General features: G+C 33.0%; 1 protein-coding gene and 1 long non-coding RNA gene across 7 annotated transcripts in view; one reads left to right on the top strand and one right to left on the bottom strand.

Annotated features, from left to right (window-relative positions):
* Window positions 1-1,520: 1,520 nt before the first annotated feature.
* LOC129802799 (uncharacterized) lies at window positions 1,521-3,548 on the bottom strand. Its single transcript, XR_008751818.1, has 2 exons — window positions 2,865-3,548; window positions 1,521-2,771 (listed from the first exon to the last, which is right to left on the bottom strand). It is a non-coding gene; the product is annotated as an uncharacterized LOC129802799 (long non-coding RNA).
* LOC129802753 (AN1-type zinc finger protein 6) overlaps window positions 2,592-15,439 on the top strand; it is a 49,728-nt gene continuing 36,880 nt past the window's right edge. For 3 of the 6 annotated variants that reach the window (XM_055848812.1, XM_055848821.1, XM_055848830.1), the window contains exons 1-2: window positions 2,619-2,743; window positions 3,545-3,636. The gene's annotated coding sequence lies outside the window, so the exon portion shown is untranslated. Of the gene's footprint in view, window positions 2,744-3,544; window positions 3,637-15,439 lie in introns of all 6 variants that reach the window. The other 3 variants (XM_055848864.1, XM_055848874.1, XM_055848856.1) reach the window with 2 other exon arrangements.

Raw genomic sequence — 15,439 nt, 5'->3', positions numbered from 1 at the left:
CTGAAACTTCCTTCATGTTTACGAAATCCACGTCCAAAATATTTTGGAAAATGTGAGGTTAGATTGAAGTAGCTTTCCGGATTTTGTGCTTTCCCGCAGTTTCGCAAAAGCACTTTTTGAAAATTACAGCAGTTTAGCCCAATAAAATGACATCGCATTTGGATATTCCATCAGACATGTCCAAGGAAGTCTGACTGAATTCTAAAGAAAAATATTAAATTTTAAATAAAAAAAAAATATTGAGCAGAATATTTTAAAATTAAATAGGTGTGATTAGAAGGAATCACACCTAAATCTTTAAATTTTGAAGAAATTTTCCATATTTCGCAGTTTTTTATGAAAAAAATGTAATATTATTCAATTAAAAAGACGTGCTTTCGACTACAGTAGAGTCTCGCTATAAGCCATCGCTCTATAGTCCACAATTTATCGACCGTTGATTTCAAAACACTGATTTTAAGTTAGGTTATGTTTTTTAGTATGCGGCATGCATAATTATTTTAATATTTTTGGCAAACTTTATTAAGTAGTTGTGATAATTGTGATCCACAATGAAGAGAGCAAGGACAAGTACCACAATCGCAAAAAAGTGGAAGCCGTCGAGGAATTTCAATACTAAAAATCGTTGATAATTTTAAAAAATTACATGGACTATAGTGCGACCCAAGTGTCAAATTTGAAACTAAATATGGACTATAGCGAGACTCTACTGTATTCCTGTTCAGACCAGAATACTGTTAGTGATATTCTAAAAATTAAATCGTCTTTAATTTGTTGGTTCATGCTCAGAATACAATAAAGTACAGTGCAACACGTAGCACAAAAAAGATACAAAATAATTATAAAATACACTGCTCACCGATATTTAATAGACGGTTTTCAATTATTAAAATTCAAGAGATTTAAAAAAAAATCCTAGGATCAAAGGAATACCTATTGGCATTTTAAAAGCATGTGTCACGATCACGATCTACCCCAAAATGTTCATATTTGAGAAACTTTACTGTATTTTGATGGGAAATACATATTACACATATTTTCATTTAAATTGATTGATTTATTTATTTATTTATTGTCATCTCTGTTTCTTATTCCACCTCCATGCGACCATCGTCGTCTTAGCGTCGCTTCCAACCTCCAGGATGAAAGCGAATTACAGTAGTCTCTCGCTAATTCGGATCTTTTAAGCTCGGACTACTTTTTAAGTCGGTTTGCCAACATTTTTCAAGTTTTCAAATGAAGCAAATATGCTCAACTTTTCCATGTTTTGTCTTAATTATGTGTGATTTTGAATTATTGAAAGTTCTTCATGAAATTTACAATAAATATAAGCATGTAAACTCAATATATCGCGCCTTGGAAATTACAAGGGGACAACTAATTTTCGGTCATTTTTCAGGAGAAAGCATGAAAGATTCAACTTTGTGTAAATAAGTATCTCAATGATCTCAATTTAATGACTGAACAAAAACAATTTATTTCTTTTCTATTTGTATGAGCACTAATATAAACATCGAAACTTTTATATTTTTACTTTTCAAAATATGTTTTTTAATGAGTTAGCTCGTTGTCGTCGTTGTCGTTCTAAATGATGTGTAAATTTTGCTGGAATTAGAATGACTTAAAAACTATAAAATATACTAAGCAGAGCCCTTAATTGATCAACTTGCTTGAGTTAGTCCCTTGTTTCACAAAAATTTGAACGATAAATATATTTTGTGCCCCTTTACTTCAAACAAAATTATGCAAGTAATCAAAAAGATTGAAAAACTTTTCTAATAACGAAATTTAATGACTTATATCATCTGAAAATTTATTAAATTGTCTTTCTAAGTGCATTAGTAAAATCTCAAAATCGCAAAAAATGAGTTGGCCCCTTGTAATTTCCAAGGAGCAATATGTATGCAGATGAATAAAAAAAAATCGTTGTTTTTTATAAAGCTTGTAGCCCGAATTTCTCTCTGATTCGGATAACATTTTGGTCCCAAAAATGCCCGAATTTGAGAGAGTCTACTGTATTGACTGTACATTGCCTACCCGCTTCGTAATCCGGATGATTGGGAGACAATATGACAGATGTCCGCTTCGTAATCCGGATGATTTTTTTGAATTTGTTCAACGTCTCGAAAATATAATACAAGTTTTTTTTCTAGAATTAGAATAAAAGTTTCAAAGAAGTTTAAGAAGACATAATTAGAGAATTCTATGCTATTATATACTTCATTTATTAAACAAAAACATCACAGGCATTTTAATTGCTGAATATACTCGTGTATACATATACATAACCATAACCTGAAAATGATTTTAAATGTTACCGTCGATAACTCGTCCGGATTGCGGCGATCCGGATTAGTGAGCGGGCACTCTATTTGATTCTCAGAACCGAATATTATTAAATAAATTATTATTAAACAGAATTATTTTATTCTCATACCATCAAACAAGTTTTATATTACTAATATTATTTATTTTGGAATATTGCTCAATTTTTTTTAATAATTCATTACTGTTAACGTTTTCTCTAGGTTAACTAAAAAAAAATACCTAAAAATCACTGTAGGCAAAGTCCGACTTTTCCTAAGTAGACTGAGAATTGTCCTGTGGACAGTCACTGTGATTGTCGTGGAGCATTAGTTGTGGGTTTCGGAAAGCTACAGTGAGAGTGTGATTTTGCCATTAGAAGTGTCGTCTGTGATTTTGTGGATTATTTGGACCATTTCAGTCGAGAATTTCCTAATTGGTATGTATAATCCTGACCATGGGTTTCCCTGGAATAGATTTGGGATAAAAATCAGAAGATAGATAGGTGGGAATGGGGAGAAAAATGGATTTTTTCATGGCAGCCTTGAATTGAGATTTACTTCCAATAAAACTCGTCCGCCATCTTAGACTCTCGATATTCAGCAAAAATGTTTTACTCAATTCTCCCTCAATGGCCACCAATTTCGGCTCGGGAAGTTGACAAAGGGAGTTGCAAAGGCCCAAGGATGGGTTTGCTTATGTTTCCCAAGGCTCCGGGCATCTAGGAAGGGATTGATAGGGAAAACACCTTGTCATGATGAAGACGAAGAAAAAAAAGTGATTAACCGAGAATTCCTCTATGGAGTATCCATTTCCGGATTAAAGACCGTCCCGGATTGTGACTGTAGTTGTGTACAAAGAAGGGAATCCAGTGGGTAGCCTTCGGGAGTGCCAGTAGCTGGGGTATAGAAAGAGATAAATAAAAAATCGATTGTGAAATGTGCCATAAACAGCTATACGAAAGCAAATTGCAATAAAATTGCTGATTTGATAGAAATGCCCTGCAGTTAGTTTGTCGAGTAATCCCCAACTGCGTTGCAAGTATGTCTGGTGACCACGCCAGTAAGCTAAAAAAGAGCCTCTGCCATTTGGGAATTGCGTCCAGGGCTCATGATGAGGAATGTTGCTATAAAGGCATTTTTCTCCCTTGTCTGTGTCTCGCAATTTTCTTTCCTTTCCTTCTTCACTATAGTTCACAATTTCCGTCCTAATGCCTCCTCCTCTCATGTGTCTTCCACAGAACAACTGCCATTTGGGGTAGAGTGTGTTGCAAATCAATAGGAGCGAATCGGAAAAATCGCTTTGGTGGATCAGAAGAACGAGACTGGAATGGTGAGTAAATCTTAAGTGTTGTGTGCATCTACCTTTCGACATGCCAAGCATACGGAGTGCTTGTGAGAAATGTAATGCTGCGTAGAAGGCAGCTGCAGATCACTGCTTCACTTCCACTCTCTCTGGGTCTTTACCCCTCTCAATGTTCCTTGGCACTGGGCACGAGGGCAGAACGGGAGAGAGAGACATACTCATGTCTCCGGGCTGACACTACAATTTAGTTTAGGTGGAGAATGGGCTTGGGAGGTTGAGAGCCTGTGTTGAGAATCAAAAAACGTGCCAAGTGTATGTGTATGTTTCGATTAGTCGCCATGGAGAGTTGGCCTTTCATCACGGTGCCTCCTCATCCGCAGCAATTAGATGAATTTGTCAACTGTGAAAATGTTGACTCTCAATCACTAATCCCTTGGACCCCTTGGATGTGAATAAGGCGAAAGGATATGATTTTTTTTCTTCATATCCAACACTTTAGGGACTTTCTCTTGGGGGACAAGCTCGCTTCTCAAGGTGATTTTTCGACAAGCGATTCGATGAAAATGGAAATTGCACTAAAGAAAACATCAGTGTTGACCTTAATTTGGTGCATAAGAAATTATGGATGTAACAAGTGAATGTTGTCTTCAATATATATTGAAATGAAAGTGATATTGTGAAATGGTGTGTGAGAGGGAATGGAGGAATGAAGAGTGTGATGATGAAACGTGGCAATTTTCATGTGACACATATTGGTTTGTATCTGTGTCCTCTAAAAAAGAAATTGGCACATTTCTTGTGTACATATTGGACTGAGTGCCTTCAAGAGTTGTTGCATTTGCCATATGTTGAGGTAGATTCACCCCCTTTTTGCCAGTAGTTCACTTTACGCCACTTTGTCTGTGATACTGAACTGGCTCGTATAGGGAAAACTGGGGCACCACCGAACACTGATTTTAAATTTCTAAACTACTTGGACTATGACGACTACTTCTTCAAAAGGACAAGCACTCATGTAGTTTCTAGATCTCGTCCCCTGAAGTCTAACATTTATTTAAAAAAAAAATTGTAGTGTTCGGTGCTACCTCGTGTTAGATGGTGCCCCCGTTTCCCTTAATGATCAGACGAAATTTTTAGAACAATAAATTAATTAGGGTTTAGAAAAAGAAAGTCCATTATTCGTTCAGGCACGATATTCATTGCTCCCATTTACTATTTGAAAATAGGTAACTTTCAAGAACGCGATGAAATCTTTAGATCTAAAACTCGTCTTCAAATTTAAGTTATTGGAAAGCAATAGGAGAAGTGTGCCAAATTTCGGCCAGCTTCTAATTTCGGCCACCTTGGGTGTAATTTCGGCCAGGCAAATAAATTAATTAAAATGATGTATGTAATCTTTTAATAGTCAATGAATTCATTTTGCTTTTAAATATTTATTCATTTTAGGATGTATTAACACAAAGACCGTTAAATTTTAGGTATAATTTGAATATAAATTGCGTTGTAAAAACTCAGTGTGGAAAGAGTCTTACAAAAAATGTGACAGATTGATTGTGTTTCTAGCAGTCTTGTAATTTTTGGTGAAGTGCAGAAGGTTTTCCTTCGGTGTTTTTTCATGAAAATTGATTAGTTTTCATTAAAGATTGTTTCTGTTTATATTAATAGTGAATAAATCTTTAAATTTCGGGAAAAATTTCCCAGATGGAATCAGTATTTCGCGTAAAAAAATATATACTTTGTGAGCCTCTCTCCGGTGAGGTAGTGTTGCCTATTCCGGCAACATCTTTTGCTTTCCTAAATTTCTTATTCATTATTTTTTTCAATTTCTGAGTTCTACAATGTTCAGAGAAAAGAACCATCGCTTCTATGAAAAAGATGATATCGAAAAGGCCTTGGAAGAGTTCAGAAAGGGCAAATTGCTACGGAAATCTGCGCGTAAATTTGAGATGCTACTCTTCAGGTCTTCAGGACAAATTACGCGGATGATCTCAAGGCTTGTGGGTCATATAAACGTATTAAACTAAATATTAAACTTGTTCCGTTTGATGTTTTGAAATTTTCTATCCGTTGCGTCACAAAAGGTGGTCAGATGAAAGGTGGTCGGAATTTCACTCAAAGTGGCCGGAATACTACCCAAAGCAATGTCCATATTTTTATTAATTTTTCAATATTTTAGCAAGTGATTTAAAGAAAACAAAGATGATATACTAGTTTTCAAGGTTCCACACAACCTTCTCGAAAAGGAAGTAACAAAAAATATCAATATGAATTAAAAATATTGCATTTCAGACTTAGGACTTCAGTGCTTATATGCGGCTATGCCGAAACTTGGCACATTTACCCTATGTTCTTCAAATATGTTTTTTTGCAGAGCACTTCTAGTTCAAGTAAAAGGAGTTCGAATATTTCAGAGAGTTGATAATTTTTGTGATTGTGAAGGCTTTTCATTTAAATTTTTTGACTGACCGATTTAAAGGTTTAAGAGATCCCTCGACCTTTTAATTTTGAAAATATTGACTGAATTTTAAAAAACAGACACTTTAAAATTAAATATCTTTTTTGAAAAGTAAGAATCAGTCTTTAGAATGAGCGGCCATCGCCGTCTTAGTGTCAAGACCCACCTCCAGGACAAAACGTTTTAATGGCCGTTTAAAAGATTTAACTTTAACACTTAAATATTTATCTCAGTATTGATGAATTGTGGTCAGCCACTGGGCGGAGACTTACAAATGTTTTTCTTTAAGAATTGAAAAATTAGAATTATTTTATGAGAATGTTTATAGAGATGTACAATACTTTCTTGAGAAAGATTTTTTTTTAAATATCTTCTAAATGGCTAAAAGGGGTAAATTCGTCCTATATAAGTGGAGCTCTTAATCACATTTTCTCCATATTTCCCAATTATTTAATCAGTGAATTCCGTCATTTTGTACACAAATGCAAGTGTATTGTTGAGTGTACAACGGTGGTCGTGTGGGGAGAGAAATTCATGTTGACCAGAAACTCAAGAAGCATTTTCTTGCTCTCTCTCTCACTTTGTCTCTTGGCAGACAGTGGAAATGGAAGAGCCCAATACACATTTATATTTTCTCAGCTATTTCTACTTGAGTGGTACTGGACAAGAGGCGGTGACGTTAATTCACTAAATTCCTACAAAAATACTAAAAGTTGTTCCCCCTATGAGAAAATTACCCATTAGCAATAGGAACTCACATAAAATAGCGCACAAAACGCGATGATGGTGATTTCTCAATTTTTCAAACAGTTGGGAATTCCAGGAAGTGTTTTGCCAACAAAATCTGACCAAATGGCTTTTTTCCTGAGTAATATTTTGGGGAGATAAAATAGCATTTTTGTTAAGTTCGCGCACCTCTCTTTCTTGTCTACAACTTCCAAGAAGACACTCATCTTTGCCTTCACACAATATATCCAAAATAACGAATTGAGCGCGCACGGGGATCCATCTGATGAGAGGCAATTCTAGCGACCACAAGGTCAGTGGCCTTCGGGCAAAATAATCACAATGAACGAAATGGGTGGGGAAGTGAGGAAGATGGAAGAAAACCATCAACCGCCAGTGCAAAGAACGCAATTTATATTTATACACTTCTTGTGTATTTATACGATTTGGGTATTGTATGAAACACATATAAAATAAACCAGCACAAAATGGGGAAGAATGTCATCGACTGCGTCTTTCCTGCTTTTTTTTTGATACACTCTCCGGGCTGTCTCATTCTCATTAGGAGGGTTCACTTCAGAAACATGAGACTTCAATTGCGGGCACTAATTGTGGTTTGAACTCTGTATTAGAAGTTCACTGATTGTTATTCATAAAAAAAATTCTGTAGAATCGCTTTCAATGGATTGTTGGATAAAATTCTCTAAATCTGCACTTCTAATTCATTCTTTTATATACAAGTGACGAAATTTATAAAACACATAAAGAATTTGATTATTTCACTTTTTAAAATATTTCCTTGATCATTTTTTATTGAAAATAGAATGAAACATCTCTCAAACGTTTCTAAAATAGAAACAACACAATTTAATTTTCCGAATAAAATCAATTTACCAGTTCTTTGATGAATTTCTACTGACTTGAACTGGTTTGAACAAGCTAGGAATAGGAATTCGAATGTTATTTCTCTAATAAATGTTACTTTATTAGGCTACATACAGAAAAAAATCAAAAGTATGCATTTTGTTCAATTTGTATTAAAACCTAGCATTCACATAGTATAAATAACATAAGGGCATTATCCACAATTTCAGAGAGCTTGAAATTTTGGTATGGTTATTCTAAATTTTACAAAATTGTAATTTTCTTTCAATTTATTTTAAGGTCTTTAGGTTGCCTAATGTCCGAAAATTTGGCATAGTTTCCTTACGCTATTATTTAATTTTAACTTAATTTTACAATTCTAACATTCCAAAAAAATACATTTTTCCACTTTAAAATAAATTACTTTTGTTTTAAAATATTTATACTAAAATATTTTAGTTTAAAAAGGTTTTTAGGTCAAGAAATGACCACTGGAATGAATGAGGGTTAATGGATGTATTTGTTGCAATATTCATTGAATACAAACAAATAATGTGCATTAATTCAATTGAAAATAGGTTATCCTAAAAATGTGAAATAATCGATAAAATTATTTTAATCATGGAATCAATTAAGAGAAAGGGAATAATTTGAATTCAACTTAAAAATGAATAATTTTACATTAATAATTACTGAACAATGGAAAAAGTCAGATATATTATTTGTGAAACAGTTCTCATTAAGATATGGTACTGACCACATAAATAAAATACCTTATGGTCCTTTCTTCCATTGTGTTGAGGCAGTAGTGCATAGCATATGCCTCGAAACGTTGGTTGGTATTAAAATGTTGTCCTTGAATATTTCTTTCAAATAGTGACAATTAATGCCATTTTCAATGATTGTGAGAAATTTATAGAAGAAACTTTTTATAGTGTCTGAATAATTGTGTATGTTTGTCGATGATGCGATGTTTGTTCGTAAAAGGTGTATGATCTTGAGATGGAAGAAGGTATAAATGTTTGGTTATATTTAAGGAGGAGAATTTCTTGCCTTGTCTTCATTGCAGACAGAAACCAAATTAATTTCAAATCGACTTATATTTTTATTTTATGCTATCCTCTTCATTTTATATTCCCAATTATTGCTATACTATAATTTTGTATATAGTTATTTCAATTGATTTTTTTTTTCGTCTCTGCGGGAGTGTGTTTTTTTTGCCAATGGATACATGAAAGTTGAAAAATTATGATGAAGAGAGACCTCCACTTGACTTCGTTTTTTTCCCCTGTCTTTTCTACATAATGTACCAATGACGAAAAAGTCTATACTCTGCATGAGAGGAAGATAAACGTGAATTGGCCAAGAGAGCTATAATATATGTAATGTTTTATGTGAAATAGGTGGAATACAATAAATAAAATGATTGTAAGTGAATATGTATAAGAGTTGGAAATGGCAACATATAAAGAGAAGACGCAAAAGAGTGAAGGAGACTGCTAAAAAGAATCCGCAAAGTCGCGAATTACAATTGGAATGCTTTTATAGACGCCAAGGTCGTGGATATTGGTATTTTCTCGATGTCCGTTTCATTCGCTATAATACATTTTGTACATAATTATACACATATCAGTACCATGTCTCCATATATACTTAATCTGTTTCGTCGTGGTTTATAATTTCTGATCTTTTGTTCAGTCTGCACTTTATTGTGTATGGTGTATATATATATAATACCTACCTTTGCTCGGTATGCTTAGAAACTAAATATAAAGAAAATAAAAATTCGAAAAAGAAAATCAAAAATAATAAAACATTTCATGTTTACATATAAAATTTTTTTTTCATTCATTCATTCATTTTCAACCGCTTATCCCTATTGGGGTCGCGGGCCCATGACATCCAATCTAGCAGCCCACGCCTGTCGGTCCTCCGCCACTTCAGGAAGATGTTCGGGTTCGATCCCGAGGCGTTCCAAGGCAAGATTCTGAATTTGATTCAGCCACCTTGTCCTAGGTCTGCCTCGAGGCCGAGGTCTCCTCACAATGGCTTGCATAGCTTTTCTAAAATTTTTCTTACTTTAAATTAAATATTGAGTTATTTGACGGAAGCAACTTTAATCTTGATAAATTTTATCACTAGTAATGTGGTTTACCAGAAACATACAGATAAGTCTTGCTGATGATGATGAGAATATCGGAAGTGATAGCATTGACCTTCACTTAATCTTGCACTATGATCATTGCACAGCATTAAAAAAAATGTTATCATAAAGCTATCACCACAACTTTAGAGATGAGACAATATTACGCAATGAAAATTGATTTTTCATGAGCATATTGCAGTTCACAAAGTTATCATCTCTAAGGATGAAAAATAAAATTTTAAAGAAAAAGCAAACTTTTCAGCTTTTTGAACCTGTGATTCTTTAATTAGAATTGTGAATAAATTCAAATGATATTTTCAATGATAAAATTACTTTCATATCCAAAAAGTTTTTTCATATCCAAAAGCCAAGTCATTTCCTTTATATAACTGAAAATATATCTGAATAATATTTTGTAAAATTCTTAAATTGGTTTAAGTTTAGAACGTTTAATATATATCACAAATTTTTCTTTTGAATCTCCAATGAGCAAATACTGTAGCTATCTAATAAAGTGGAGGCAGCCAAAATCCCGAATGGGCCAAAATCCCGAATGTTGAAAATCCTGAAAGGGATGAAATTATATGAAGAATAATGTGTAGAATAATTTCCCAAGACACAGAAAATTTTCGTTTATCTCCAGCAAGAGCGGATGCAATCATCGGAGTAACTACTTTTAAGAATTCGGGATGTTGGCCAATTCGGGATATTGGCTTTCGGGATTTTGGCGTTCGAGATTTTGTCGTTTGGGATTTTGGCCGGGACCCCCAATAAAGAATGAAGCTTATTATAAATAGTTCGCAATATAGTAACCGCATTTAATTTAGAACGCCTTTCAAATAGAATTACTTCTGCAATGCTTAAATTAAGCTGGACCTTACCGTTTTATCTCCACAAAGCAATAAATTGTGAAGCTAAATTTCATCATGATAAGTCTTAGTCAGACCAATTTAAAAATAGGAGAAGAAACCGTATTACAAAGGTTCTCCAATTAAAAAAAATATCCCACTTTCCCCTACGAACGCCAGGACTTAGGATTATTCCAAACTGCTTGATCAATCTAATAATTCTCAAACATCAAATCACGTTATTCCAGAATGGTACAATCGATTTAAGGGAAAGTACTGTCCCTTCTAACGTTCATGCCTTCGAATAATGTGAATTTCTTTTACTTTTCCTAAGAGATTTCCACATGATTGTCACATAATTATCAATAATTGATAATAAGCTTACCAATACTTAATAGAAATGTTTAAGTCTCTTAGGAAAACTTAAAGAAAATTCACATTATTCGAAGATATGAACGTTCGAAGGGAGAATACTTTCCCCTACTATCCAGAGTATCAGGACTTCTGATTTTGATTCAGAGATGATTGAAAATCACCTACTCCATGGATTTATGCTCTATCGGAGACGAATAAATAAATGGCAGAATTACAGAAGCTGTGGTTTGAAAAACCATCACAATTAAAGAACAACAATTGATTTTTCTGAGAATTTACCATGCTGGCTTGAGTTTCAAGAATCTCCATAGCAAATGCCAATTTTTTTTTGGCTAATTTTAAAACATTCTATGTTTATATTTCAAGGTCTTAAACGAATCTTATTTCTTTTTATTTTGTCTTTAACATTCTAATAATTTCAAGACAACTTTCCAATTTTCGTGAATATTGATTTCAAAATACAGGTTTTAATAAATATATTGACTTTAACACGGCAAACCTTTGTGTGATAGCATAAAAGAAATGTTTAATGTATTTCAGATGTGCTAAGAAGATCAGCACCGTGTCAAAATAAACAAAAGCATTAGTATGCGTATAAAGATTTCCTAGTTATATAGCATTAATTTGAAGTTTTTTTTTTCACGTATAGATAAGAACATGTTGACAATTCAAGGTAATTCCTCTTCCTCTTTTTTTTTTAACAGAATTATATATATATATTACACCCAATGGTTACATTTGAAGAACATTGCTATATTGAGTGGTAGAGAAATGAGGAAGATATTACAATTTTGTGTAAAGAATTTAAAAATAGCTGGCAATAAGTCCAATATAATGTTGAATTTAGTGGTGCGTTGGTGTATATTTTTTGTGAAATGATTTTCATCTATGTAGAGACGAAATTGCGGAAATAGTTATAAGTTTTAAAAAGAGATGTTTCTATGTAAAGGAAAAACGAAGGATCAGCTGTTTTGAGTATTGACGTGAATAATTCAAGTTATATGCCAAAATTTGCAGAAAACACAAGTTTTATACAAGGAATTTAAACATTTTTATTGTCTTCTTTGTGTTTTAACAAAATAAAGAGAATTTTCCATGAAGAAAAGCACTATGAAAATACTCTTTATGTGCAGTACTTATATAGAGCTACCTTACATTATTATCTGTTTATTAATGTAAAGAAAAAAAAGTCTTATAAGAAAGAAAACATCTTTGCTATACACACTAGCATTAACTTTGTGTCGGTTTTTACATTCTATACATCTTTCTTTGTGCGTTTTCCGATTCAACGCAATTTTCAATTCTTTGTTTCAGATGATTTTCTGTTCTTTGATTTCTCACTAACCAAATGTAATATAGGATTCTTTGTATATAGTGACAATGCAAAAAAAATGAATTTAGTTCCTTTTTTTCTCTCTCACTGGAATCTTATTTGCTACAGCGTGGAATGAAAGGAAAAAGCATAAAATTAGTCATGATACTCTACTTTGTATAAGAATGATGTAAAATTAGATTGAATTTTCATGGATGTGCAATCAACTTTGCAAACTCATTTGAAAGATGGATTTTGTTGTCATGCTCGAGAGCTGGAGTTTTATAAAGACTTCGTTCACTTCTTTACTATAACTTCTCATCTCTATATTAGATACACGTATTATATTAGAAAATGGTACAGTATCTTATACATTTATCCAAGAAATTACGTATTGGAAAAGGCAAAGTAAAAGTAAAAGAAGAAAGAAAAAGTATAATACAGCAAAGAAAAAAATCACAATTTCCTTTTTCTTGTTCTCCTTATACTTTGTACTGACATTTTTGTGGCATCCTTCCTTTGTCTTTAGTACCTTATCGATCCCATCCGTTATGTATTCTTGTACAGTTTTTGTTGAGTGAAATCCTGCTGAATTTCTCTTTTAAGATTGCTGGGGCAAAAAAACAAGTAAAGGAGTCCGAAGATTTGCAATTGTATGTCTTGCAAATATGTTTTATTGTTGAAAAAAAAAAGTATAATTCTTTATAACTTTGTTCAACAATTTACCTCCGCACACATTTATTCACCTGAAAATTCCCCTCATAAAGCATTGGTTGTGTGGTTAAATTTATGTGGTGTACACCTGCGATCTCTTGTTACCCACTCGTTTTCATATGACTCCACAGAGAGTGTACACATTAGCGAGAATATTTCATCATCGGGCTACCTTCCAACCCAAGAGTATAAAGAGACATACACGATATGCACAACTTTATATTCCCATATTTTTTATACCAAAAATATCCCAGTTTTTCTAAGGTAAATACATACTTCGAAAGGATACAGGATGATAATTTTGTCTGATTAGGATGATAATAATTTAACAAAGTTTCCCAGACGACAATGGAAAACAACATAAAGCAAAGCTTCTTTAGCAGACGACTACGAATATATTTTTCTACTAAATTGCGAATTGGAACTTTAAGAATATGTCACTGAACCAACTGCCTTTATTTTTGCAATTACGTAGAACTTTAGTGCTGACGCGCCACCTCTGAATTTTTGTTTGTGCAAAGCATGTGTATTTGCGATGTGCTGGCAATACGTTTACAACGTCTTATCACCAAGTTATGCGCACTTGTGAATATCATCTCGCGTTCGTGGTATCAATTAGAGGAATCATTGTTAACTACTAACATGGACTGTGTGAGTTTCAGATTAGAAGATGATAAAATATAGCACTGAAAGACATTTATAAGACTTAACCTAAATCGTAAATACAAGTTGCTATGTCTTTAAATAGGCATATAACCAAAGTTTAACCCTTAATGTTCTTTTTTTGGAATTAGCTCCTTACAGATAAATAGATGATTATCATTGTAAAAAAATACCTGTTAGGGAAGGCTGGGGAACACGATCATTTCGATTGATTCAAAATCCCTTTATTTATATAGTGTAACTATTGAAGAAAATAATTTGTCATCTAGAATTCAAATTAAGAAAGAGAATGAAGGAAAATATTATGAAAATCGACGCAATGTCAAACTTTCCTTGCGTAACTTCATGTAAAAGCTTTGCATAAGTTTCCGCGAAACAAGAAACGTATTTATACCTACGGCAGGCTAGTTTCCCGACGTCATTACCGAACTAATATAACTAAAATACTTTTCACGGATGTAATTCAGATGTCAAATATGAGCAGAAATTCAAAATCAAATGTTATAATTTCGAATGGATCAAGTTCATCCAAAATGAATTTATATTTAATTGCTTTAAGTTATAGATTTTTTACAATTATACAATTATTAAATAATTTTATACACATGTCCCAAGAAACAATTTTTTCTTAAAATAGTGTTGTAGAATTCCTTAAGAGGATCGTCAAGGAAAAAAAAGCTCCAGATTCAAGCTCTCGCGGAGCTACTCAAAGCATCCGTGATGTCCCCTGGTGGTGAAAAGAGTCATCACCCGCCATCAGCTGTCTCGTTTTTTCTACTGTTTTTTGTTCACGCTCATCGTCTGTCTATTTTTCTCCGAAGCGCTCCCCAGACCCAGAGCACACAAAAAACTCATTGAAAAGGTTGAAAACCCAAAGGCAGATTTTTAGCCTTGCGATGCATTATGAGATTTTGTGAAGGAAAGAAAAAATGAGACATGCATGTTTTACGCATATCTTTGTCTCTAAAAATTGATAAAAAAATTAAATTTTCAAGTGACAAAATTTCTATTTTTATTTTCTTCATAGTCCAAAATTTCTATTTCTTCAAAAAGGACACGTGCATTTGACACATTTGAAAGATAGGGGGAAACAGGTTTGTTTTTTGGCCTTTTTTTGGTACGGGAAAGTCAAACTAATAAATAATTAACATGACCTTTATTTTTCCTCCATTCTTTCCAAAAACCATGTTCTTCTTGGGAATCTTTAAAAACGCATCCTGCGATTTTTTTATTTTTAAATATGTTTTAGAGGCCGACTCGGTGATAATTTCATATAAGAAAATACTGTTGAATCAAAGATTTTTCAAGGTCACAGGTTAAAAATGCTCTATAGAGAGCGTATTTTTAAACCGAATAGGGTGACATTTGGTATAGTTCCAAAGGTCATGCAATTTTTTACAATTCTGAAAAGGGTATAATTTTTTATGAATCCATATAATAAACCAGTTATGAAACTATAACTAATTTTAATCTGAAGTCCAATTGTAGTATTGTTAGCAAATTGCACAATCACAGTAAAAACTTTTGGACACTGACCAAAATATTGGTAAAAATTTTCTTTAGAACAATTTGTTACAGAACAAATATGTACCTAGAAAAGATATTTATTCGTTCCAATATTTTTTTTTCTTTACGGTTTTGTTAAGAATAGTGACAATTGTGTAAAAGTTTTCTTTTAGAACCGTTTCGATACGGTGGAATACCTACAAATTTCAGTAGATTTCGTT

This window comes from Phlebotomus papatasi, chromosome 1 (genome assembly GCF_024763615.1).
Source record: "Phlebotomus papatasi isolate M1 chromosome 1, Ppap_2.1, whole genome shotgun sequence".
Taxonomy (NCBI): Eukaryota; Metazoa; Arthropoda; class Insecta; order Diptera; family Psychodidae; genus Phlebotomus; species Phlebotomus papatasi.
Note: the sequence above shows the minus strand (reverse complement) of the source record. Positions and strands in the feature narration are given on the sequence as shown.